This window comes from Triturus cristatus, chromosome 7 (assembly GCF_964204655.1).
Source record: "Triturus cristatus chromosome 7, aTriCri1.1, whole genome shotgun sequence".
NCBI classification, from domain to species: Eukaryota; Metazoa; Chordata; class Amphibia; order Caudata; family Salamandridae; genus Triturus; species Triturus cristatus.
Genome location: NC_140590.1, coordinates 1,735,729,639 through 1,735,756,632, shown reverse-complemented (window position 1 = coordinate 1,735,756,632; position 26,994 = coordinate 1,735,729,639). Strand labels below are relative to the sequence as shown.

At 45.3% G+C, this 26,994-nt stretch overlaps 1 pseudogene; it reads left to right on the top strand.

Moving 5' to 3' along the window:
- The first annotated feature begins 1,524 nt into the window (after positions 1-1,524).
- On the top strand, positions 1,525-3,571 carry LOC146812937 (uncharacterized; annotated as a pseudogene).
- Positions 3,572-26,994: the final 23,423 nt, after the last annotated feature.

The window sequence follows — 26,994 nt, the reverse complement described above, 5'->3', positions numbered from 1 at the left end:
GAGAGCGCGGCCCATCGGTGAGGGCGCATGGGACGGGTGTTTCTTATGAGAGGTCAGCGGGGCGGCTGGAGACCGTCCGAGCATCCTCCTTAGAGCCAGGTGAGTCCGCTACAGCACAGGCCAGACCTAAAATGGTGTCTGTGGGGACAGGAGGGGGGTGGAGTTGGGAGGTGACGGAGGGGAGATTGTGTAGGGGAAAATATGTTACAGATGCAGGGGTTGGAACAGAGGATGGGGGATTAGTGCTGGGCACCAAGGTGGAGAGTGGGACTAACACGGACACGACGGGAGGGAAGGAGCCTTTGTTCAGTAAGGAATTGAAAATTAAGAAACTCCCTTATATGGGTGTGACAAAGCCTTTGGGTGCCCATTTAATGCTGGCAACGAAGGAGCGCAGATGGAAAGGGGAATATGTGGAGATTCTGAAGCTGCTTCATAGGGAGGTGCGGGCTAAAGAGGGCTCTAAAGAGGAAGAGTATGAATTGGCAAAGCGCCCTAAGGTGCCGTTGACAATTGAGAATTGGACGGCGGCCTTTTTGATTTACGCCAGCGTTTATTGTGAGAAATATCCGGAGCGCTGCGTTGCGATATTTAAGTATATGGATGTCTTACGGAAAGCCCAAATTACGGGTAGTGGTTATGCTTGGGCGCAGTATGACGAAGAGTTTCGGTCACGAATGGCATGGGATTCTGAGGCAAAGTGGGGAGAGTTAGATAATGATTTGTGGCAGCATACAATGGGGGCTGCACCTGGGGGCAAGACTATTTTCACTGCCAGCGGCTTGCCATTGGTTTACCGGCCCTTTCAGGGAAAGCCCACCCGTGGCGGGGTGGGGAGCGTGGTTGCGTCACAAACTGGACTCGGAGCATGTTGGGATTTCAATAAAGGGTTATGCACATGGGCGTATTGCGAGTACCGCCAGTAGTGTTCTAAGTGCGGGAAGAAACACCCCCTCGTCAATTGTTGGGGCATTAGGCAGCCAGGAGTGCAGCAAGGTCAACAGTCCGCAGCGAGCACATCTGGCATACTGCAGCAACACCAGAGTGGTCGGGGAGGCAGGGGAGCACAGGGTACTGGGCCAAAGGGCTCCTACGCCAATTAGGCTGGCACACCTGGGGGTGGCATTGCAGGGGTACGAAGATATGGAAGCGAAGCAGACATTGTGGGAAGGGTTTCAGTGGGGATTTAATTTGGGTTACCAGGGCCCGAGGCTCAGAAGATGGGCAGATAACTTGAAATCGGCGGCAGAACATAGCACAGTGGTGCGGGAGAAACTGATGAAGGAGGTGCGCGAGGGGAGAATGGCTGGGCCCTTTGATGATTGGCCGGTTCAGAATTTGATTATATCCCCTATTGGGGTAGTGCCCAAAAAGGAAGAGGGGCAGTTCAGGCTGATTCAGCACTTGTCATGGCCAGAGGGGTCGTCAGTAAATGATTTTATTGATGAAGCTACAGCTTCAGTGTCATATTCCTCAGTTGACGTGGCTATGTCACTTGTGGTGACCGCGGGCGCAACTGTAGAGATGGCAAAATGCGACATCAAGTCGGCTTTTCGGTTGCTTCCAGTTCATCCTGACGATTGGCCTCTTTTGGGGATTCAGTTTGAGGGCAAGTGGTACGTGGATAAGGCATTAACGATGGGATGCTCTGTGTCATGTGCTCTATTTGAATGTTTTAGTACCTTCCTTCAATGGTATTTTACACAACGCACCGGTCATGTTTTGGTCACGCATTATTTGGATGATTTCTTTTTCGCTGGTTCCCCGGGCTCCGCGGAGTGCCAGATGGCTCTGGACACTTTCCATGAGCTCATGGAGGAACTAGGGGTGCCATTGGCGCCTGAAAAGACTGTGGGGCCTGCTACAGCGTTATCCTTTTTGGGCATTGAAATTGACTCTGTTGCGATGCAGGCTCGTTTGCCTGATGACAAAAAGCTTAAAATGCTGGACTTGCTAGACAGGATGTTGTGTAAAACAAAGGTGACGGTGAAGGACATTCAGGTGTTACTGGGGCACCTCAATTTTGCTTGCAGGGTGGTCAGGGCGGGTAGGACGTTTTGCAGGCGTCTAGGCCGTGCATTGGCGGGGCAGCATTTACCGCACCATCATGTGCGCTTGTCAGCGGGGGTGAAGGAGGACTTGCGCATGTGGTCGGTTTTCTTGCACTTGTTTAATGGTGTGCCACTGGCTAGAGGGGAGGATGTGCAGTGGGATGCTCAAATGTTCTCAGATGCAGCAGGCAGTGAGGGGTTTGGCATTTACTGGCAGGGTAAGTGGTGCGCAGAAAAGTGGCCGCAGGATTGGAGAATGGAGGGAGGAGCATTACTTTCTTGGAACTTTTCCCGTTACTGGTGGCTTTGACCATTTGGGGGAAAGAATTGGCACATAAAAAGGTGCTCTTCCGGGTGGACAACATGGCAGTGGTTGAAATTGTCAACAGGCAGTCTGCGAGAGAGGAACAGATTTTGAAGTTGTTGAGGGTGTTTGTGTTGGGCTGTCTACGTTATGATATTTCATTCAGGGCCTTGCATGTTCCGGGTGTGGACAATGACATAGCGGATGCTTTGTCTCGTTCGCAGTGGGGGAGATTCCATGGGCTGGCCAAGGAGGCGGACAGGACACCGACCCCGATGCCGGAGCATCTTTGGTATGTAGGCAACGTAGGGTATTTCAACTGGTGGTAGGTTCTCTGTCTGCGTCCACGCGGGCCGCATATGCACTTGCCTGGAAGGAATTTTTGGCATCTGGTGCTGTCAAGAGGAGAGAGGCTTGGCGTCGTTCTGAAGATGTCATTCAGTTTATATTGGACCTCATTGACAGAGGCTTGTCTAAGGTTACGATTGCCGGGAAACTGGCGGGGATTTCTTTCATGGGGAAACTCCTTTGGGGTTATTCCCCTTCTGCTGGTGAGGTGAGGAGGAGGATGCTTGAGGGTTGGGCTAGGGAGCGGGGAGGGGCTACTAGGGTTCGTTCACCTCAGTCTTGGCAGATGTTGGCTCGTTTGTTGGCGATTTTACCTGCGGTTTGCAGGGACGATTTTGAGTTTTCATTGTTCGCCACCCTTATGGCATTTATGTTTTTTGGGGCCTTTCGGGTTTCAGAGCTTTTGGGTACTAAGTCAAAGCGGGGCATTTGCTGGCGGGATGTGTTTTTCTCGGACAAAGGTCTGAATATTTGGCTGGCCAGTTCGAAAACTGATCAGAGGGGCTCAGGTAAAGGGGTGTGGTTGGAGGCAGGGGCTCCTAGTGCTACTTGTCCGCTGCGATTGGCAAGACAATGGAAAGCTTTGTCGGGAGGGGCCGGGAGTGATTTGGTTTTCAAGCATATCAATGGCGCGCGGGTCACAGATTACCAGCTGCGTATGGTTTTGCGTAAGGGGTTGCAGAGGATGGGGCTGGACGGGGCTCAGTTTGGTACTCATTCCTTTAGGATAGGGGCAGCGACTGAAGCGCACAATAGGGGTTGGTCTCAAGGGGACATTATGCGGCTAGGGCGTTGGTCCTCAAATTGTTTTTAAAAATATGTGCGAGTTAATGCGGGTGATGCGCACGCGTCAACCCCCATGTTATGAGTCTCATTCTGTTTTTCTTTTTCAGGTTCGGTGGCCGGGCCCCTTTCAAAGGAGTTGACTGTTTGGATTGTAGGGCATTCATTTGTCAAATGGGCACGGGTTCAAGCGTGCGACAGTTATTTTGGGGAAATGTTGGGGTTTAATGAGAACTTTTTAAAACTGTTGTGGAGGGGTAAAGGGGGTATGCTGTGGAAGGACCTTGTTCCGTTGTTGAATAAGACATTGGTGAGGGGCCAGTGCCCGGATGTTTTGTTGATACATTTGGGGGAAAATGATCTTTCTGGAGTTAAGGGTGTGGTGCTGCTAAGGGCAATGAAGAGGGATTTGGCCTTATTGAAGGAGCGCTGGGCGGGATGCCATGTTTTGTGGACAGAGTTGGTCCCGCGGAGAGTTTGGAGAGGGGCTGTGAATCCTAGAGCTATTGATAGGGCACGGAGGAAAGTGAATACAGAGATTTCCAGGTTTTGCTGCAGTTTGGGGTTTGGGAGAGTGACTCACAAAGATATACGTTTTGAGGCGGTGGAGTTCTTTCGTGATGATGGGGTACATTTATCCAGGCTTGGCATGGATTTATATTTACTAGAAATCAGGGAAGTTTTGTCCAGGTGTGTGAACGTTCAAGGGCATGGGCAAGGAGTTTAGTGGTTTTCTTGAGGGGGGCAGAAAGAGGGTTGGGTGGTTCCCTCCACCCCTTCTTTCTGAGTGGCGGAGGTTATTTGTATTTTGACAGTTTTTGCTGAGGTCGATTGTTTAATTGGGAAGTTGGTTTATCGATAGGGAAAGGATAGGTTGGTTAGTTTAGTTCGGCTACACAGGTTGGGTGAGTGATAGCTGTAAAGGGGCAGGCAGGAGAGTTTGATTTAACGGAAAGTTTTGTATTCATAGGTTATATGGGGTAGACGGTAATGTAATGTTTGGTATTTTTTGAAATGTTGTAATGTACGGGCGGGGGGCGGGTTCGATAGAATTTAGGGGAGGGGGCGGGGTCTGGGGGTTAGGTATACGTTTATTTAGTGAGGTTTAGTTTTGGAAGGCTTTTGCCAAGGTTGTAATTTGTAATGTGCACCTGTTCCAATAAAAGCGGCCTTTTTCACACAAGCTACTGGTCAGTGGTCTGCTTCCCCCCGCTCCTCCCTGCCAAGGGAGGCTTGGGGGGGGCAGCCGACCGCAGGGAGGTCCCCCCCCCCCCGGGCGGTTTGGGAGGGGTTTGCGTGGGGGAGGCTGGCCTTCGCAGCCATTTTGTTGTTGGGCTACTTATTTTGTTGCCCAAAAGGAGCCCAAGTATATAGGCTTTGGGCTCCTGCTCCCAGCCACCATTTTAGGTTTTTGGTGACCTGGTGGCTGGGAGCGTAGCTCTGATATTTTTGTCCCTCCCTCCCTCCCTCCCCAAGCTTTTAGAATTTACTTTTGTTTTTGGGTACTCTCTTTTTCTTTTGCTGGGGTGTTTTTGTGGAACAGGTGCGCAGGGGTTTATTGTTATGTATTTGTCGCTTGGAGCAGGTGAAGTGCGGAGGTTATTTGTATTTTGACAGTTTTTGCTGAGGTCGATTGTTTAATTGGGAAGTTGGTTTATCTATAGGGAAAGGATAGGTTGGTTAGTTTAGTTCGGCTACACAGGTTGGGTGAGTGATAGCTGTAAAGGGGCAGGCAGGAGAGTTTGGTTTAACGGAAAGTTTTGTATTCATAGGTTATATGGGGTAGACGGTAATGTAATGTTTGGTATTGTTTGAAATGTTGTAAAGTACGGGCGGGGGGCGGGTTCGATGGAATTTAGGGGAGGGGGCGGGGTCTGGGGGTTAGGTATACGTTTATTTAGTTAGGTTTAGTTTTGGAAGGCTTTTGCCAAGGTTGTAATTTGTAATGTGCACCTGCTCCAATAAAAGCGGCCTTTTTCACACAAGCTACTGGTCAGTGGTCTGCTTCCCCCCCCCCCCCCCCCCGCTCCTCCCTCCCAAGACAGCGAGCTGTACGCAGTCACCAACAGGACCGGAGGCAGGGACTGAGATCGCTCACTCTCAGCAGTGTTGCCAGATTTTTGGAGCATTCTCTAGCCCAACGCCAACCAAAAAGTAGCCCGATATTGCTACTTTAAGGAAGGTGGGGCAGGGACAGCGTAAATTGTATGTTCTTACTAAATCTGAAAAGATTTCAATTCACAATCTTTACTTGACTCCACACTCATTTAATTTCTCCCTTGATCAATGCTCCAAGCGGAGCTGAAACGCAATGGGATTGGTGTTGCAGCAGGCTTCCACATAGCTGCCAAGGTTTCAGATTGCTTCCGTCTGACATTTTCATAATTTCAGTGAAATTATGAGTGACATTCAGTGACTATGAGTGACACTTTCTTGTGAACAGTATAATGTCACCCACACTTAGTGCCATGGCACAGCCCACAGCCTAGGTCAAACACCTGTTTCCGTGCAAGGCTGCAGAGAAACAATATATTAAACAGAGATTTGAATAATCGGAACTGTCTCACTTGCTGGCGAGAGAGATGGGGCGATGGCAGTGGCCTCCTGGTTCGGGCCCTGGCACTTATTATTTGACATATTAAGCACTGCCCTGCCTCATTTAAAGTAGGGGAGGGGCTAAACCAGTTCCACAGTCAAAAACCCTCTCCTCAGAAGTACCACAACACCTTGACGTCTACGGTAGAGGCCCTTTAGGACGGCAAATTAGCCCACTTAGGTAAAGTGTCTCAACGTTGCTCTTCCTGTCCATGATCCCCATGAAAAGCCTGATGGATGCAGGCAGGAAAAAACACAAATAATGCCTTATATGCAGTTGAAGACAACCTCTCAGTGCATCAGGTGCATTGATTCTAAAACAACAAAATGCTGACCCGGTCGGAAATTCAGTTCAGTGGTCTTGAAGAGAGGCCTCTTCATACACTTACTGAACAGCAGGTATGATGGCGCACGCATGGTGTTTGGGGTAAGCTGTTCCATGTTCTGAACAGGTGTGAATCAAGAGGCCGGCACAGGACCTAAATATTTTTTTATGGACAGGCGATGGCGCAAAAATAGCGCCCCATTGTATGCGCTAGTCAGTAGGCACATGTCATGCTCCGGACACCGAGGGCGCCCACGTAACTCCAAGCAGACACGGGGACATGTGATAGATGGCAAGGAGGCAGGCGAGCAAAGAAAACCATGATACAACTACCCGCACAGTGTGCAGTGGTAGCAGTAATGCGGACACTCGCACTGTCAGGAGTCAGCAGACCATCAGTAACAGCTTGAGCAGCACAAAAATCCCAGCCTCAGGAGCTGTGCAGCACTAGCATCACGGCAAGGATGCTGCTGCCGGGTCAGCACACCGCATGTGTGCCATATCGAAACCGAATGTTTCACTCCTGAATGCGGGAGTCTTTACTGCCATTGTGAGAAAAATCAAATTTGTACGTTAGGATGCTATCTTAAACCTATTGTGTACGTTTTGGTAGACTAAAGTTAAGTTTTGTACTAATGTTTTATAGTTGCGTTTAACATGTGTAAAATGCATTTCATAATTCAATTCATCTGTTTATTTATAATTCATTCAGTATTCTATACGTTACTCCAACATTTCGATTCTGAATGAGCCTTTGATTATTCACCATTACATAACCCCACCTGTCTAGTTTAAGAGGGCTGACCAATTTTAACACGGAGTGCAGTTTGAAAAGTTGCGTGTTTTCCTGACCTTCTTCTGTGTTGCAAGCATGTTCTAATGTCTTATGTCTATAGCCTAAGTTCTATCCACTTATCTGTAACTCCTTTGTAAGCGATGACCTTGACCGTCAAATAGTGCCAAGCTTCTGAACATGAATTTTCATGCCTGGGAATTCTTAGGGTTAGGGGAAATGGTCATCTTTTGTCTACACTAGTCCATCTGTCCCTTACCTGCTAGCCTCATTTTGAGAAGGATGTGCACTGTTATCTCGGGCGCACAGCGCTCTGGCACACTGGAGTTCAGTCATGCATTATAGCAGCGCTCAGCTTGACAGCTGAGGAGGTGCTATAATGCGTGATTTTGCATTTCAGTGAGGTGATGCGGACCACCGCACTGAAATGCGTTAGGCTAATGCCTGATGCGTGGCACTTGGCAGGGCTGCAGCCAAGTACATATTTGTCTAATAAAGCGCTTTGAATCCTGAAATCAGGCTTTGACGTACTGGTGGAGCAGTTGGTTGAGATATATATATATATATATATATTCACTGAAAAAACCATAGGTTTCACACATGTTATAGTTAGCTGGACATTTTACTGATAAAAAACCAATGAAATTCCCCCGTTATAGTTAGTGCAGGCAACTATAACTCACGCGACCGCAATCCTCTGCTGATGCTAATACTGTATTTAGACAATTATTTGCCCATGTCTTCTTCCATTAAATTTTAGCTATACATATATTACAAATATTTTTTTTTCATAAAGGCACATATGTCATCAGCAGAGGATTGCGGTCGCGTGAGTTATAGTTGCCTGCACTAACTATAACGGGGGAATTTCATTGGTTTTTTATCAGTAAAATGTCCAGCTAACTATAACATGTGTGAAACCTATGGTTTTTTCAGTGAATATATATATATATATATATATATATATATATATATATATATATATATATATATATATATATATATATATATTCAATGAAAAAACCAAAGGTTTCACACATGTTATAGTTAGCTGGACATTTCACTCGTAAAAAACCAATGAAATTCCCCCGTTATAGTTAGTTCAGCTAACTATAACTCGCGCGCCCGCAATGCACTGCTGATGACGTCACATATTACATCACTCATGACATGGTCAGTGACATCACTCATGACATCACTGGTGACATCTCAAATGACATCACTGATGACATCATCCAGTGAATGTGTGTTTTTCTGAAAATTAAATATGTTTTATATATGTATATCTCAAGGTCGATGGAAGAATAAATGGTTATATAAGTGTCTAAATGGATGATTTGTTTTTGAAAAATTGATTGTGTAACTGACTGATTAAGTGTATCTTAGTGAATACATGGCTTAGTGAGTAATGTTTAAATATGTAAATATCTGTATCAGTTTCTCACTTTGTGTATAAGTGGCTGCATGGGTTGGTGAGTAGCTACATGGGTGTCTGTAAAGGTGTTAGTTGGTTTTTTGAGTATCAGTCTGAGTGTCTGCATGGTTCGGTGGGGGGTATTACGTAGTGCATAGGTGCATGAATGAGTGACTCACTGTATGTGTTGAAGACAGCATGTGTGAAGGACTCTATGGGTGGATGAGTGTGTGTACGGGTGTGTTAGTGAGTGAATGACTGTCTCAATAGTGTCTTTATGAGTAACTACATATGTTTTAAACTAGTATATGTGACTATTGGTGTATATAAGTGAGTATATGTGAGAGAGAGAGATTGAAAGAGTTCCTGTATGAATAAGTATGTGGTTCTATAAGTGATTGTTTAATAGTCTAAGTATGTGTAAGTTTCTGTAGAAGTAAGTGTGGTGGTGTGTGTATAACTGTATATGCAAGTAAATGTATGTTTGATTCTTTATTAGCATGAGTGACTATGTGAGTGAGTAACTCTATGGATGAGTGGCATTGTGTAACAGGATATATAGGTGCATGAGTACATATGATGAGTGAGTACATGTATGAGTGACTGTATAGGACTGTTGGTGAAGGAGTGGATGTGTATGTGGATCTTAGAATTACTGAAGAGGTTGTTGTAACTGGTATTGGTATGTCCATTGTTTTGAACATTTTAGTCTCTATTTTTGAATGTGTGTATCAAAGGATATATTAGGGTGAGAGGAGGTCTGCCACTCTATCACAAGGATGATGTCATCAGTGATGTCATCAGTGATGTCATTTGAGATGTCATCAGTGATGTCATGAGTGATGTCACTGACCATGTCATGAGTGATGTAATATGTGACGTCATCAGCAGTGCATTGCGGGCGCGCGAGTTATAGTTAGCTGAACTAACTATAACGGGGGAATTTCATTGGTTTTTTACGAGTGAAATGTCCAGCTAACTATAACATGTGTGAAACCTTTGTTTTTTTCATTGAATTTCTAAGGTTTTTTAAATGCTAATTCCTAACTATAACATGTGTGAAACCCATGGTTTTTTCAGTGAATTTGCAAGGTTTTTTAAATGCTAATTCTTATATTTACCTTTTTTTTTTTATTTTATTTTTTTTGCAATGTTTTTGACATATTTGTTTAAAAAATTTATATCCTCTTTAAAGACTATGGTTAAATTTTAAAAATTCTACAATATATTTTTTATTTTTACCTTTTTTTTAAACTAAACAGGTAAGATTTAGTAGTATAACATAGTGAATCTTATTTTCCCTTTTTTTTTTTATTAGTATTTTTTTAACGTGCGCGTACGGTAAGCGTACGTCTTGCTGTTAGTACGTTAGATTTCTACGCTGTTTGCGTTCAGTTACGCAATTTGCGTAGACGTGCGTCACGCGCACGCGGCGCGTAACGCGTACGCTGCACGCGCATGTTACGCGGAAGTGAAGGGGCGTGCCTGTTTTGCGCATGCGCGCGTGTCTTTTTTACGCGCATGCGTACTTTTACCGTAAGCGCTCCGTAAGCGCACCGTAAGCGTAACGTACGCGCACGTTGGGTCATGTGATCAAGAAACAACACTTTTGATTGGTTTTTACTACTTTCAGTTCTAGAACTCTCCTACACCACACCCATTCCCCTCATTTCTGCTTGTGATCCCTTTGGAGAAGGAGCTGAGTTGTCTTTGTGATACGATGGCAGAACAGCAGAGCCCTTCTCAGAGTGAGGCTAGCAGCACTACCTTGAGGCAGAGAAGGAGGAAACAAAAGAGTCTTTCATATGAGAGTATTTTTCTTTTCCAGAGGGCAAGAAAAAGGTAAATGCACCTTTAGTGACTTGTAAGCTGTGTGACCGTGTACTTTCAAGAGCGAATCCTAACAAGAAGTATTCCTTTGGGAATCACACTATGTTGAGACACCTTCATGATGTACACGGTAGGACATATGCACGACATACTGGAGGAAACCCTTCAGTAAGTCAACCAAGCACATCCACAGCAGCTCAGCCTGGTCCATCATCTGCAAGGCCGAGTCCATCTTCGGCAGGTCAGCTGAGCCCTTCATCTGTGGGGGGAGCATCTCCTTTTTCTGGTCCTCTGGAAACTAACCCTCGGTTTGCGAGGGTTACAATGCGGTGTGCCCATTGTCATGGTCTAATTTGTCATAGGGAGACCAGTGTTGCCCTAGTTAACAATAAAATAGACCAGCACATTTGTCCTACCGACTAATATTCCCATTCTTTCTTTCCTCTGTCCCTGTACGAACACAACGGCTCTTTTAAGAGCCAACCTTACCTTTCAACTTTTTTTTATATATTTTTTTAAACTTTTTTTTAATTTTTTTTTACCGTACGCGTACGGTACGCGTAGTTTTTTTTTTTTTTTTTTTTAAAAAACACTAAAAATCAATTATCACATTACAAGGTCCTTGAGAGATTACAATGAAAAACTGAAAATGTGATTGTGGAGAAGTGGAAAAAAGGGACCATAAAATTTCTGACTTACCATACCCACTCAAAAAATTAATTAAAATTTAATTATAATTGCTATAAAAATGGTTCAAGTTTTCGTAAATTTTCTTTCTCAATCTGAAAAAGTATTAATATTTAATATAAGATTTTATAATACAGTACACATATTTACATATTTTCCAAAAACAATTTTTTGCCTTTTTTTTGCTGTTTTCAGAATATATTGCATTCATCACTTAACAGCGGGCAAAAAAAATAACAATCTCAAAGATTGTTTAAAAAAAGCCCAGAATCAATTCTCAGTTAAACATAATATTATAGAAATGCAAAATATTATTCATTTAAAATATCATCTAATAACAAAACCTATTTCTAAAAAATACCGTCTGACACATTTTGAATCCACTTTTCAGATTCTTAAAAAAGCACATGTCCAAACAGCTTTTTCAGACCAGCAACATGTGTAACCTGGGTGACTGACTACACTCCAGCAAGGGCAACCAGCCTTAGTGATGCTAAATGTATTTGCATTACTGACTGCAACCTCAAACCCCACTCAGTTGTGAATACTGGCATGATTCCACAGGATTAGCAGCTGGCTGTGTGCTAAGAGTCTGGTTCTGCATAAAAAAATAGCTCCCCCTTTCCATCTAATGCAAATGTAAAATCACCAGAGCAATACGCAATAAATCTCTGCCTGTAATTCCTCTTTCCACACAGAGTCATGTTTTCATATTAGTCAGAAAACGAAATTTCTTTGCCAATTGGAAAGCACACCTACTACTCTTTTTCTTTGGCAAGTGATAAGTACTTTTACAATCTGACACATTTTGAATCCACTTTTCAGATTCTTAAAAAAGCACATGTCCAAACAGCTTTCTGAGACCAGCAACATGTGTAACCTGGGTGACTGACTACACTCCAGCAAGGGCAACCAGTCTTAGTGATGCTAAATGTATTTGCATTACTGACTGCAACCTCAAACACCACTCGGTTGTGAATACTGTGCATGATACCACAGGATAAGCAGCTGACTGTGTGCTAAGAGTCTGCTTCTGCATAAAAAAATAGCTCCCCCTTTCCATCTAATGCAAATGTAAAATCACCAGAGCAATACCAAAAAGCTTTCTGAGACCAGCAACATGTGTAACCTGGGTGACTGACTACACTCCAGCAAGGGCAACCAGCCTTAGTGATGCTGAATGTATTTGCATTACTGACTGGAACCTCAAACCCTAAAAGTATTCCTTATTTATACCAGTACACCTTAATTTATCGTAAAAACATAGTCCATATTATTTTACATGTTCCTCACATTTAAATTTCTCCCAAAACACAAAATAATAAACACAACTTCAACAAAAGGAATTCCAATTCTATTATTCATTTCTTAATTTACCATATACATCCCCTCTCAAACTCTTAACTCACCTTTAAAATTAGTTAGTTGTGAAAGAAATGTGGCACTCAAACAACAGATTATCAGAGCCAGGATCTCTGTTCTGTACACCTCTCTCCTCTCAGCAGAACCAGATAATGGCAAAGTTTCCCTCTCTTTTTCCACACATATACATGTAAGTTTCAAATCTCAGTGCTTCCCCCTTTTTTTCAAATGTAATCACACATTTCTATTGGTTGAAAACCAACCCTTTTCCAAAAGTACCCTTCCCCCAACTTGACTTCTGCCTAGTACCCTTCCCCCAACTTGACTTCTGCCTGCTACCATAGCAACAGCTCTTGAAACACTGCTGTGTAGAGTTAGGTCAGAAGTTCACCAAACAATGTTTCATTTCCAAAGAGCAGGAGTGCTTGACTTTTCAAACCTAACAGCAAATCCATAGTACTGTTCTTTGGTAACACATTTTTCTGTACCAATACAAAACATGCTTCTATAAATTTACACATACAGCCTAGTTTTTATTGTAGAATGGTATGAAACAGCCAATCAGTTCTTTTTTTAAAAAAAAAATATGTATGCCTCCATTTCCAAACTGTCTTTCATTTCTTTTTCCCATTCTACTGAAATACACCTCCTGAGTGCATCCAGATCTCCTTAGAAGATGCTCACAGTGTGGATTGTAGGACACAGCTATGTCTTCTGGAGTGAAAAGTATGCAGAGAAAACAGGTATGGTGAGAGACCTTGCTTTGCCAAATGTAGACATTAAATGGATTGGTCAGAAAGGGTTAAAGTGGCACCAATTGATGCCATTGGTGAAATCCTTCATGCAAATCCAACACCCTGACCTCATAATAGTGCACTGTGGTGGCAATGACCTAGGCACTTTGACTGGGGTAGGTCTGGAAATGCTTATGAAGGAGACCTTTGCACAACTGTTTTCACTTTTCCCTAAAACTGCCTTTGTGTATTCTAACATATGCCAAAGGCAAAAATGGAACTTGTCCAATCATTTTTGTCCGCAGATTGACAAAGCAAGGAAGCACGTCAACAAATCTGTTTCTGCTTTCCTCCGTGACTATGGTATGGGTTCCATTTACCACAACAACTTGCGTTACGACATGCATGACATTTATAGAGGAGTTGGTGTACACTTCAATGATGAAGGGAACAGAGTCTTCCTCTTGAACCTTAGACTCTGCATCGGTACTTACTTGTAGGTACCACTAAAAAATCACTTAATAAACACAACGGCTCTTTTTAGAGCCCCCTAATATCTAAACACTTAAATCTGCATTTCATTTCATTTTTTTTTTTTTTCTACCGTACGCGTACGGTAAGCTTACCGTACGCGTACCCCGCGCTTTTTTTAAAAATTAATAAATGTTTTTTTTGTACTTTTCTGTCCTTCTTTGACCCCCTTTCAAATGTTAGGGGGTCTGTAACTCTCTTCCTTGCCCCCTTTTCAAGTTATCTCCCTTTTTTTTTCTGACTGAAACACACGAAATGGCGGCCGCCGCTTCCTGGTTTCGACCAATTCGAATGTTTACTAAGATCTATCAGCCAATCAGAATCGCGCTCGCGCACGTCACCGTACGCGTACGGTAAGCGCACCGTAAGCGCACCGTAAGCTGGCTCAGATATATATATTGATTTAAAGGCTATTTTCTCAGAAACTACTGAACAGATTTACACCAGACCTACAAAAGGCACTTCCTTGACCTGAGGACTACCTCTCTGCCAAATTTCAAGTAACTCTGTTCAGCCGTTCGGGCTGTAGCTGTGTCTAAAGGTCCTATGGAAAAATGCATGGGAAAAACGCGTTTTGGGACCCCCCTTTTATCTCAGCCCCCGCTTGACGAATCCCCCCGAGACTTTCAGGGTAGGAGCGGAGCGTAGTGCCCCACCTATTTTGAAATTTTCGCGAGGATTCGTCGTCCGGCACCAAAGTTATTCAAAATAGAATGTTGCGGTTTTCCTATGGAAACGTGGTCCTAACTATAACTACCTACTGGCGACCGCCAGTAGGTAATATATATATATATATATTCATATTCTTTTGCCATTTTATATAGGAGGTATCGGAGGGCTTTGCTTGAACACTAGTAACAATACTCAAGGGCACATTTTATTATTTATTTCATGCACTGGGCGATTAAGTGATTTGCTCAGATTCACAGCATATTGAGCCAACACCGAGACTGGAACCTGGTTCCCCAGTTATAAGCCAGCACCTCTGGTGTATTTTCAGCAATTTTGACTAATGAAATTGGAAATGTAACAAATGACAAATGGTGAAAGTATGGGTGAAACATATCCTGCAAGAATAAGAGAAAGGATTTGCAGGTGATGGAGGAAGAGGCGTGACGATCAGCATTAGGCTTTTAAGTTTTGGAATGCCCAGCATTTGGCATCACAGGTGGCACGCTTATGAGAGAAATCCTGGACTCCAGCACCTACTTTTTTTAATTGAGCAGCTGCGATTGTCTCAGATATGTGTCCTTTGGATTAATTTGTGCATCTGTTCTCCCCTCCCACCACCTCCCCCACGTACTCTGGATCACAGTTGGGCGTACAGGGAGCGGAGGCCTCGGGTAAACAGGCAACCATCAGTTTATAATTGTCATTATCTGCACCTTTCTCCCAGTGCTTGCAGTGCACCTTCCAGGAGCGGTGTTTTGAAATATGAGCGAGGCAGCAAGGTCATTCGGAAATCGGTCATTGATTTCTTTAGAAACTTACATATATGTACATTTAGCCATTTTCAACACAGACATTTAGTAAGTTTTAAAGCTTCTTTTCTCAGATAAAAGTTGACTAGCTTGTTCAACAATTCTCCCCCTTTTTGCAGATAACAGAAACTGAGCACTACTGTTACAAATGTCTCTATTTAAAGGGAGAACGATTTTCTCTGAAAACGTTTGACAGGAATTGTTCATTTTGAAATAATTTGTATGTCAAAAGATTATTGCACAGCAGCTTAACTCTATCAGGCTTGTTTAGTCTGGTGGTTCACTGACTGTGCAGAAAATGAGCATAGGTAATGAAAAGGGTAACGGAGGGCGACCACGCCCTCCCCCCAAACCAATTCCCATATTACGAAGAAGCCATGTCTCTCTCCCTGGGAACATACCTTTAAAGTTTATCTCTGCTGTCCTCGACTCGCCGAGCAGGCAGTGGCAGTGAAAGGAGAACGATTAAAATAGATGAAGGACTGAACCTATCCTATTACTAACACATTAAAAAGTAAAAAATAGCACAAAATAATTTATAAAGTAGCCCAAAATATAGCAACCCGCACAACCCAAAATTTTACCGCACAACTGGGAAAAATATAGCCCAATTGTGCGTGATCTAGCCCAATCTGGCAACAGAGTGCCGCGAGGCAAGGCTGTGCGGCAATTATTCCAAGGTGAGTGGCCACGGTGGGGGCTGGTAGCGATCAGGACGCAGGCAGTGGGGCACAGATGCTTCCTGGAAGCCCCGCAGTGTCAGTGGCCGTGGGTGGGCTTGGGGACCAACTCCCCGGCCGGGAGCTGTGACACCCGCAAGGACTGCCCCCCCACGGCCATGACCCCCTCACTGGATGTGGCCATGAGGCCCCCCTCCTGCTTTGCTGCAGGCCGGAGGATCACAGCTGGGCCCGGCTGGGCTGAAGTGAGCTGCGCTGCACAAGTACATTAGGGGCAAGGCCTGGTGCGTGGACCACCTACATGCGCCCTGCATAGCACTGGGGATGTTCCCCTGGAGGCCTGTGTGGATGGCTAGAGCGACCCAAGTATAGCAGCTGGGCTGATGTCCCACTCTGGCCCATTGCATTCACCATACTAACGGCGAGGCCCTGATCAGATTGCACCGCATATGGAGCATGTAGGCGGTAATTGTGCTGTTGTGCCGATTCCACTGTGGCCTAAAGGATGAAATGAGTGGACGGAGGGCTTGAGCAGAACGGCACTGCGGAGTGAATCCTTCCCACAACTTGGGCCCACCCATCCTTGTCCAGCATATTTACAGTGAGGGGGTATGGGGCGTGTAGGAGAGTAGGATCTGCCTCTTATAGTTACCCCCACTTTTTGCTGCTGTAACACTGTTTTTCGACTTTAGTCTGGCTGGGGCCCTGCTATTCAGGACCCCAGCCTAGCTGCTTCCTCTCTAAATTGATTCCATGTACTTTAGGTACACTCCTGATTGGATTTTGGGGTACCCTTGTGAGTCCCTAGTATATGGTATACTATGCACCCAGGGCATAGGTACCCCAGAGGCCTACCAGGGGCTGAAGCATGTATTATGCCACCCCTGGGAAGCCCTCCAAAATGACACCACAGGCCTGCTACTGCAGCCTAGGTAAGGTGGTGCATGCACCCCTTACTGAGATATAGGTTTACTATATCTCACCTATCACTGCACATAGAAACCTATCAGTCACCCCTATGGCAGACCTTATCAATCCGGAAGGCAGGGTGCTTGGCTATATGTGAGAGGGTGCCCAGTCATGAGCTGAGCCCCTCTGCAGCCTTCGGAATCTATCCTCCGGGGTTGTCAGTGGTGCAGCCTGATCATATACTTTTAAGTGCATTATAACCCAACAGTAAATGCTAACTTTGGACTGGTTGCATGGAAACATGTCATGTTTGGTGTCAAACACCTTGGAATCATACCCCCACACCAGTAACTGGTGTGGTTGTATGATCCCACCCTTCTAGAGGGAGAGACATGACAGCACCGGTATACACCGTACCAACTTAACTGAGCCCTGCCATCACAAAATGGATGCTGCAGCCACAGACACGGGTCTGGCCTCCTGCTGCTGACCGAAACTCCAGCAGGGGAGGTCTGGACAATAGGTTTCCTGTCACAGGGAGGTGTAACCACCTCCCAGACAGGCTGATGTGTATTGGGGCTGGGTGGGAGCACTCTGAGAGTGCTTTGAAGTCCTGCTCTGGGGGCACATTTGGTGTCCCTGTGCATAGTCCAGCTCAAACCGGTTCAGGGGCTACCAGCCCCTGCTTTGGCTTGAAACTGGACAAAGGAAATGGGTGTAGCCATCCTCTTTCCAAACCCTCCCATAGGTGGGTCCCCTGAGTTAGTACAACCCCTTTCTTAGGTATAAGTAAGGAAACCCTGGCAACAGGACTTTAGATACCCCTGGACGAAACTCTGCAACTGAATCCTGGAACTTCGACGCTCTACTCAAGATTAGAGGACTGAAGAAATCTCCCTTGGGGTCAAGGAGTGACACCCTGCTTGGCAGGCACCAACGAAGCAATCGCCAGTCTGCATCTCCGAAGTTCCCACCAGACCCCGAGTATCTGCAGCCCAGGAAGAAGATTTCCAGACTTCTCAGAGGCTGACCTGAGTCCCCAGCAAAGCTGAGACCCGCAGTCCTCGTGAGTAACGTGGAACCGGAACTCCAGGTCACCGTGCACATTTGCAAGTGTATTGACTTCCCGACGTCTCCCGAAGTCTTGCTTTAGGTTACTTGTAGCCCCTGCCCCGAGCACCATCTGCACCAAAGATTGTGGGCCTAAACTCCACGTGTCCCGTGAGCCCGCTTCTTGTATTTCAGCTTGAGGCTCCTTCGCGATCCCTGGTCCCTGTGAAGGCAACTCTGATTTTCCTTGGGCTTTCCTGGTTGCTTCAGACGTGTCTTGACTTCCCACCGCGTGGTGAGTCCCTCAGACCTTGCTGGTCTGCACCGAAGCATCTTTCTCCTTTCTGCATCGGTTGCTGTTGCCAAGGATTGTTGTGTCCAATCCAGGCACCAACGCTGCAGCACTCGACATCCTTTGTGGGACAGCTCGAATCCAGCTCCTGGTTGTCCTCGACGCTTCCTGGTCCTCGTAGCTGAAGTGTCAAGCTTCACCTTCTTCACCTGAAATCACTTGACATCAGTGGGCATTCACTTATCGTGCCCCTGGTCACTGGCTAGTGACCCAGACTCTGTCCCCTCTGCTTTCAGGTTCTTCTCATCTTCGATCCAGGCTTGCATCTGTTCGGACACTTCACATCTTCCCGGCAGCAGCACTTCTTCGCCAGCTCCCATTGAAAACAACGACGCGACCCGACACCATTTGACACCTATGCACCCGGCTTCCCGGGGTAAGGTAACTCGAGTACTCCGGTGCTGCCATGGGTGTTGACCCTAGAACTTCCTAAGTCCAAAGGGTTTGTTCCAAGTTCATCTCTAAGTGTCCCTAATCCTTAAAAATCTAACCGCGACTTTCCCCATAGAAGTTAACGGGAGCTCGCAGATGTGTTCTTACACTGCACACGGCCCCCGTGGGTCCCCTGTGTCACTACCTTGGGTGGTTCCTTGGGGTCCCAGCGATTCTACAGGCTCTAGGCCTCATGTCTAGTTAAGTCGTGGTTCTTATACCACTATTTTAGTATATGGTTTGGCTCGCCCCTAGGGCCTAACGTGTATTTGTGCTATTTTACTGTAATATTTGGAGTGTAACTTACGTGTTTTGACATCTAGCCTCATAAAGAAACTAGTAGGGTGTGTTTAGAAATAAATACATATATTTTATATATATACCTGCTGTGGTTGCCTTTCATTTAGCCATTCAAGTGATTATAGACTGGTAAAACAAGCTGCTTTACATTCCTTCAAGACTTAGCCTGAAGGCTGCTCTCCATATCTACCACTAGGATAGCTTTCAATAAAGGTTGTCTTTAACCTATCATCAATAAGGGGTTGTTTGGACTGGTGCAAGGTGCCCACTATAACTAGTGGACAGCATATACCAGGCCAACTTCTCACAGGGCGCAAGGGCCCTAAGCAATGTACCCTGTCCTTCAAAACACCGGCTACTAGTACTGCGATGCAACAGACCAGCATGGAGGAAGGAGGAGTGATGCATACAACTGAGCAAACTAGGCCTGACAACTTGTTGTTGGAATTGAAAGCGGGCTTCAGGGCACTTGACACTCGCTTCGATGCCCTTGAAAAGAGGCTGGAAGCTATGGGGGTCCGACTGGACCAGCAGGAAGGGCGTCTGACTACGGCAAAAGGCAGAATCTCTGATCTGGAAGATGGCGCGGCCCAGACTACCAAGACATGTGAAAGACTGGAGAAACTCCTCAAAGCTGTAGCTATTAAGAACAAGGATTCAGAGGCATGCGGGTGGAGGAACAACATTCGTATTATGGGGGTACCCGAGTCTACCAACACCGGACAGCTAGACCATTCTGTGGAAATGCTCCTCACAGATTTATTTGGGGGTGAGTCCTTCACAACTACATTTGTATTTGTACGTGCACATCGCATCCTAGGACCACGACCCAATCCAGGCTGCCCGCCTAGACCGATCATAGCCAGGTTATTGAACTTTAGAGATAGGGATACTGCCCTACGGATGGTGCGTGAGAAGGGCCAATTTGAATGGCTGGGTTCGGCAATATCCTTGTATCCGGACTTTACTGTTATGGGGCAGGAAGCACGTAGAAAGTACACAGGGGTAAAGGCAACCCTACGGAAGATGGGGCTATGATATGGAATGCTATATCCAGCACGGTTGAAGGTAGACATTGACGGACGGTCCCAAGTATTTGACTCTCCTCATGACGCCCAAGAGTTCTGCCCGAAATACTCCAACGCTGGGAAGAAGCAAGGCGCGCCGTCGCCACTGAGGTCACAGGACATACCAGACTCAGGCACAAGTGCTGATCTTTTCACCACTAGTTAAGTACACAGAGTTCCTGTTCAAGTGCAATGGGCAGGTGGTGATGTGTTAAATTACATTCTAGCTGCACCACTGAGAACCCATGCTAATGCATGTTGGGACACCGCCATGGACGATTAACATACACGTTACAGGCACTCAATGCAAAGATATGGGGTAGTGGCGGGGTGTTGCCACCCCTCAAGTGCAGACGCACCGGTTTAAGTTTTTGCAGGCTCATGGCACAATTTGTTTTTGTCTATATCATTATTCAACCATGGTTATAAGGGACAGGGATTTCCCCCTAGAGTTAGGTAAGGGGTAGGGGTGGTGGGAGGGGGGTAATGGGGCAGATAGGCTAAAGTTTGTAGTCTGGTTTTCTAACAGTTGCAATTTGCAGAGCAGCACTACAGGTCTAGGTGCCAGTGAGATTAAAATGCAAGACATAGACCATGGTTAACAAGATGATTGCAGAGGCCAGTGTGCTTATGATGTCCTGGAATATTCAGGCCTAAATAATAGTGTAAACAGGTGACCAATTACATGCAATACCAACATGTGGACATTGCCTTTCTACAAGAGACTCCTCTCCCAACAAATGCTAGGACATCGTTGGTATCGGACTGGGGGGCACATAAATATTTTGCAGGATATAGTTCGTATGCCAGAGGGGTTGCAGTGTTGATCCATAAACGGGTGCCGTTCCAGGAGGAGGAGGAGGTCTATCGTGATTCGGGGGGTATTATTTATTGGTGAAGGGATGTCCATTTGAGCACTCCGTCCTATTTGTTAATGTATATGCTGCAAATGTTGATGACCCTGATTCTTTTGACACTATCCATATCTACATGGAACGCATGGGGGCAGATTACATATACATGGGGGGACTTTAACTTGCTGCTTGATCCGGAGCATGATAGCACAGCGCATGCAATGGTCACAAAACCAAGGGCGAGACCGGTGGTGTTGGATACAATAGAAATGTTTGGGCTAGTGGATGCATGGAGATATCACTGTGCAGACCGCGAAGGGTATACCCATTACTCTGCATCTCATAACACCAGGACAAGCTTTGATTACTGGTGCCTATCCGCCGGGGTGGTGATATGGATTGACACAGTTGCCCTCCTGCCACGCACACTATCTGATCATTCTCCTGTGCTGGTAAAATTGAGGATCCCTAGAGCAGGGGGGTCGAGCGACCGTGGAGGTTCCCAGACATGGCCCTGAGGGATGCTGTTTTTGCAACAGAACTGGGGGAAGTGATCACTGAGTATTTCAAAATAAATGTAGGGTCAGTGAATTCCAAGGCCACGTTATGGGAAGCCTTTAAGGCATACGCAAGGGGGGGTTGTTTTTCAAAAAATGCTGGAGTACTCAGGGATTTGCGTCACACGCTTGCGCAGATAGAAATACAGCTACTCGAGCTAGATTGTAGAGTAGATAACGATACAGGCTCCCCCGATCCACAAAGACGTGCAACGCTGATGACAAAATTTTGGGAAGCCGCGCATCACAAGGCACACTTCTTAGGCAAATATGCTGTGGCTAGGCGGTATGGGGAGGATGAGAGGCCTGGTAGAACGCTAGCTAGACTGATGCAACAGTCCTGCAGGCCCATCTACATAACTGAACTGATTGGAGAGGTTAAAGAGCAGATAACTGCTACTTTAGGAATTCTAGAAGAGGTACTTGGGTATTACACAGCACTATACACTTCGAAAGCTTCCGAAACCCCCTCAGACTACAATGATTACCTCGATGAGGTCTCAGTGGTCTGGATGGAAAAGGCGCATCAGGAGTTCCTGGCTGAGCCCTTTACGGAGGATGAAGTAACTGAGGCCATTAATGCACTGAATGGTTCCAAAGCACCAGGGCTGGATGGGTTTACGGGTTGTTTTTATAAAAAAATACAAGAGCCTCCTTACACCCCATCTCATAGACCTATATCAGGAGGCAATAGAGGTAGGAGAACTTCCACCCACTTTGAGGGAAGCAGTTATAATTTTTCTGCCTAAACCCGGGAAGGATTACAGAAATGTAGCTCATACCGACCTCTATCTCTCTCCTAAATTACAATAACAAAATTCTAGCTAAAATACTGGCTACATGGGTTGCACTAATTGTGGAGAAACTGATTTCTCCAGCACAATAGGGTTTCATCCCCCATAAATCAACAGCCATTAATCTTCGCACGTTATTTGCCACACTGCACAGGATATCACCATCGATCCCAGCAGCCGCTGTCCTCCTTGATGCGGAGAAAGCTATTGACTCGCTTGAGTGGCCCTTTTTATATGCTACTTTGGGGAGACTTAATGGCACCTTAACGAATGCATTTCAACTCTCTCGCGGAACGCGCCAGGGGTGTCCACTATCTCCCTTGTTATTCGTAATAGCTCTCGATCCACTAATGCGACATCTGCTAGAAAGACATAGTCACAGTGGATTACAATTTAACACTGGCCCCCTATTACTTACCCCCTATTACTTACACTATATGCTGACAATATTATTCTATATGTACAGCAGCTGGACGATAACTTAACACCTCTGCTCCAGGAAGTGACGAGATGTGGTACAAAGTCGGGCCTGAGCATAAACTGGGAGAAATCAGAAGTATTCCAATTGACTGAGGCAAGCTGTGGCAGAATGGTGGACTATGCACTGACATGGTGTGATGATTCTGTGAGATATCTAGGTATCCATATCCATAGAGAAAAAGACAGTATCCTCCAGTTGAACTATAGCCCGATGATGGAGAAATTAGGATGCAATATCGATTGTTGGCTTAAACTGCCTTTATCAATGGCTGGACGAATAGCTATAGTTAAGATGATGGTACTTCCACAATTTTTATATCTCTTTCAAAATATCCCCATACCGCTATATAACAGCTTCTTTACTACTCTATGTATGTTGTTGATACAGCTGGTGTGGGGTGGTAAACAACCCCCATTGGTTGGGATGCTTTAGTGCTGCTGTATGAGAGTGGTGGGTTTGGGGTACCAAACTTTCAGATTTACTACCTGGTGGCGTAGGCGAGCTTTGCCCGACACTGGTATCATGCAGACATTAGGATCTCATATTATAGACCTGAGGCCGACATGGCGCTTCCGGCACCACTCGATACCCTGCTGCCGTGTGGGTTCCCACGTGACCCGCAAGACATCCAGACACTGTCCACAACCAGCTGGGCTTGGTATAAGTTACTGCGAGTAACCGGATCTCATATATTGTACTCATCCGCACCGCCTCTCTTCGGGAAATGGCTTGGTCCCCATTTTGTAGGAGACTTTAGTGAAGAGTACACTGGCTAAATACCAGCTAACAACATTCGGTGACCTATTCCCTGGCAGACATATTTTTGGTGTACGGAAGACCCATGTTTCAGTAATTCCACTATAATGGACCACTTTGTGTGGCAAAGACTGCAGGGGACGCTGCGCATAAGCATGAGCAATTACCCCTTGGAACCTTCTGAATTTCCGATCCTTACCAGGGTAATCAAGGATAGGGATGGGATTCATTTGATGGCGCGGATGTATAAGGCAGCAGTGGCACTGCTTCTGTGTCACGACACAGGGAGGGCGGGCGGCGTGGGAGCACGATCTTGGTTACCTGCTAACGGATGGGCAGTTGGGTCTGTGCTGTGCGCAAATACGCCGAGTGTCCCTAACCATCGGCATAAGTTGTTGCATTTTAAATGTCTTTGGAGGGCATATATGACACCCAGCAAATTACATCGTGTGGACCCCTCCCGTCCTCATATCTGCCCGAGGTGCTGTTCCCCAGAGGCCGACTTTGCACACATGACATGAACCTGCGCCAGAATAGAGAGCTATTGGAGATCGGTCTTTGGGGAAATACCCAAGATGGTGGAGATGGAGGTTGCGTCTTTGCCCTTGATGGCGTTGTTGGGGTAGACGAGTATGCTCAGACGGGAGTCCCGTGCTCTCCATGCCACTGGAATCAAGCTATCCTGGCTGAAGAGGGGTGAAACCCCGAAACCGGTCCTAGGATGCTTGTTTCCAGTCCAGGGAGGACCTGGCCTGGCAGTTCGGGCTGGACTGTTCCCATGAGGCACAGGGTCAAGACTGATTTGCATATGGCTTGGTTCAAACTGGAATGGCATGGTGAGCAAAAAAAGGATGGATTTAGGCACAGATCTCTGTACTGGGGTGAATGTATGACATTGTTATGCATTCAGTCCATCAATTGTTGTTTTTCATTTGGCTACACAGCATGACATACTGCAATACCGCTAGTGATACCTATGCACAATTGCAACCAGGCCCTTAGACATCTGGCAACGACTTCAATCCTACCTCCTGGCAACACAGGACGGTAATAACACTCCAACACAGGTGCAGCCCGCGTCCACTGGTATCGAAGTAAACAGGGACATAGAGGAAGTAAACATACCATTGTAGAGATTGCTGTGTACATAACTGGTTGCTCTGCCTTCTTCACCACAGAACAGATTATGTATCTATTGTATTGTGGGTCTTGTTATGTATGCACTTGGACACTTGACCATGTAAGATGCTGTTCATAATTTTGTTCTGCTTGGCTGCTGCACTTTAATGCTATGCTCTTTTTCTTTTCTTATTGTAATAATAAAAAAAAAATGTATTGATTTTTATTCAAACGATGTGCCTGGTGTGTCAGCTTTCCAGGACGACATACTTATATTTGCCAAAGATGTCGTGGAACATAATTACATTCTGGACACAAGTTTTAACAATTATAAGCAAATTTGGTATGACTGTGTCCAAGGACAAATGCAAATTTTTAAGCACCAATGTGGAGTACCTTGGTCATTGTATCACAGCTGAGGGTGTTAAGCCTAAATAGGACCTTGTTAAGGTGTTAAGGGATGTGCTTTTCTATAGCAATAAGGATGAGTTGAAATCCTATTTGTGGTTGAGCGACTATTATTCCAGGTTTGTAAGTGGATATGCCACTCTTATGGACCCTCATAAAAAAATGCTGAAAAAAACGAAAATTTTAATTGGGAGCAGTAGAACAATACATTATTTTTTTTAAATTAAAGATGTACTGACCAAGCTCCCAACATTGAAGTCCTGCATCAGTGCATATCAATGCCTAATCCCTGTCGAAGCAAGCGCAGTTGGCTTAGGGGCTGTTTTATGTCAACATATAGCGAATCCGCAAGTCGATATTGCTTTTGCATCAAGGTTGTTGTCAGAGGTAGAGATGAAGTACAGCACCATTGAGACGGAGGCACTTGCTTGTGCATGGTCCATCGAAAAAATCAGAACATATGTATGGGGGACACATTTTGTAATATGCATGGATCACAAACCCTTAATTCATATGTTGGGCTTCATCAGCATCTTCTAGACTGATAGGATTGTATCTAAACTTTAGCAGTACAACTTACATGTAAGGTGCATACCTGGCTGTACTAATGCCAGAGCGGGTTGTTTGTCTACAGTTCCCACTCAAGACAAAGAGGGGATGCACAATGAGGAGCTATTAGGGAATGAGTGTGCTGTGGCCAGTGTTGATGTGGTGGAAAGTTATCAGATTAGCTTCAGAGTAGGAGTGCAACAAAGTGTGTGAGGACGATGATATTTTAGGAAAAGTTAAGGAATATGTTCAACAGGGATGGACACGTGTCAAACAGTTTATAGATGATCTATATTGATTTCATCAGATAGCTGACCAGTTTACTGTGGAACCGGCATATTATTTTGTGCTGGTCAATTTGTTGTACCCAACAGTTTGAGGTCAAAAGTCATGAATTTGGCTCATAGGGGGACACTTAGGTTTTACAGCCACTAAGAAAACTTTGAGAGGCTGTTTTTGGTGGCCTTACATGGACAAAGAGGTGGATAGTTTTACTGGTATGTCTCACGAATGGATTGTGTCCAATAAACACTGGAAATTGTAAGATACTCCTCTCATTCCCACTCTCTTACCCCAGACGCCATGGTCCAAATTACGGTTTCGATTTTGCTGCACCTATTTTGGCCATTCCTGGTTCATCTAAGTATTTAATTTTGCTTACAGACTATTTTCCCAGGTGGATATATCCCGATTATGTAGCAGAAACAACCACTCAAACTGTCATCCAATTTTTAGAGAAACGTTTCACTTTGGAAGGCTATCCAGAGGAACCTGTTATGATAATGATCTTCAACTAGTATCAGGAAGGCTGGAATCATTCTTGAAACAAAAAGGTATTAAGCATTATAATTTAGCTCTGTATTCGCCTCAGGCCAATAGTGTTGTTGAGAGAGCTAATTGTTTACTCAAGGAAGGTATGAAGACTGCTTTGACTTGTAGTGAGAACGTAGAGGAATATGTTCAAAGGATGATGTGGGTGTTTCACAATACTCCCCATAGTGTTACAGGTGTGTCACCTTTTTGTTTGTTGAGAGGCAGACAATCTCACGTAGGATTGTGTCCCACGTGGTTGACAGACAAACCTATTTGTAAAACTCAGGAACAGATGAATCTAAGTAAAATCAAATCTAATGTGAGGGCTGCTCAACATTAAATTAAGAAATATCACGATTCTAAGAAGAGGTTGTTTTGTGAAAACATAAATGTCATTTCTGTGAGAAGGTGACCTGATATATGCTGTCCACTAGTTCTAGTGGGCACCTTGTATCAGTCCAAACAACCCCTTATGGTGATAGGTTAAAGACAACCTTTATTGAAAGCTATCCTAGTGGTAGCTATGGAGAGCAGCCTTCAGGCTAAGTCTTGAAGGAATGTAAAGCAGCTTGTTTTACCAGTCTATAATCTCTTGAATTATCAAATGAAAGGACAACCACACCAGGTATATATTT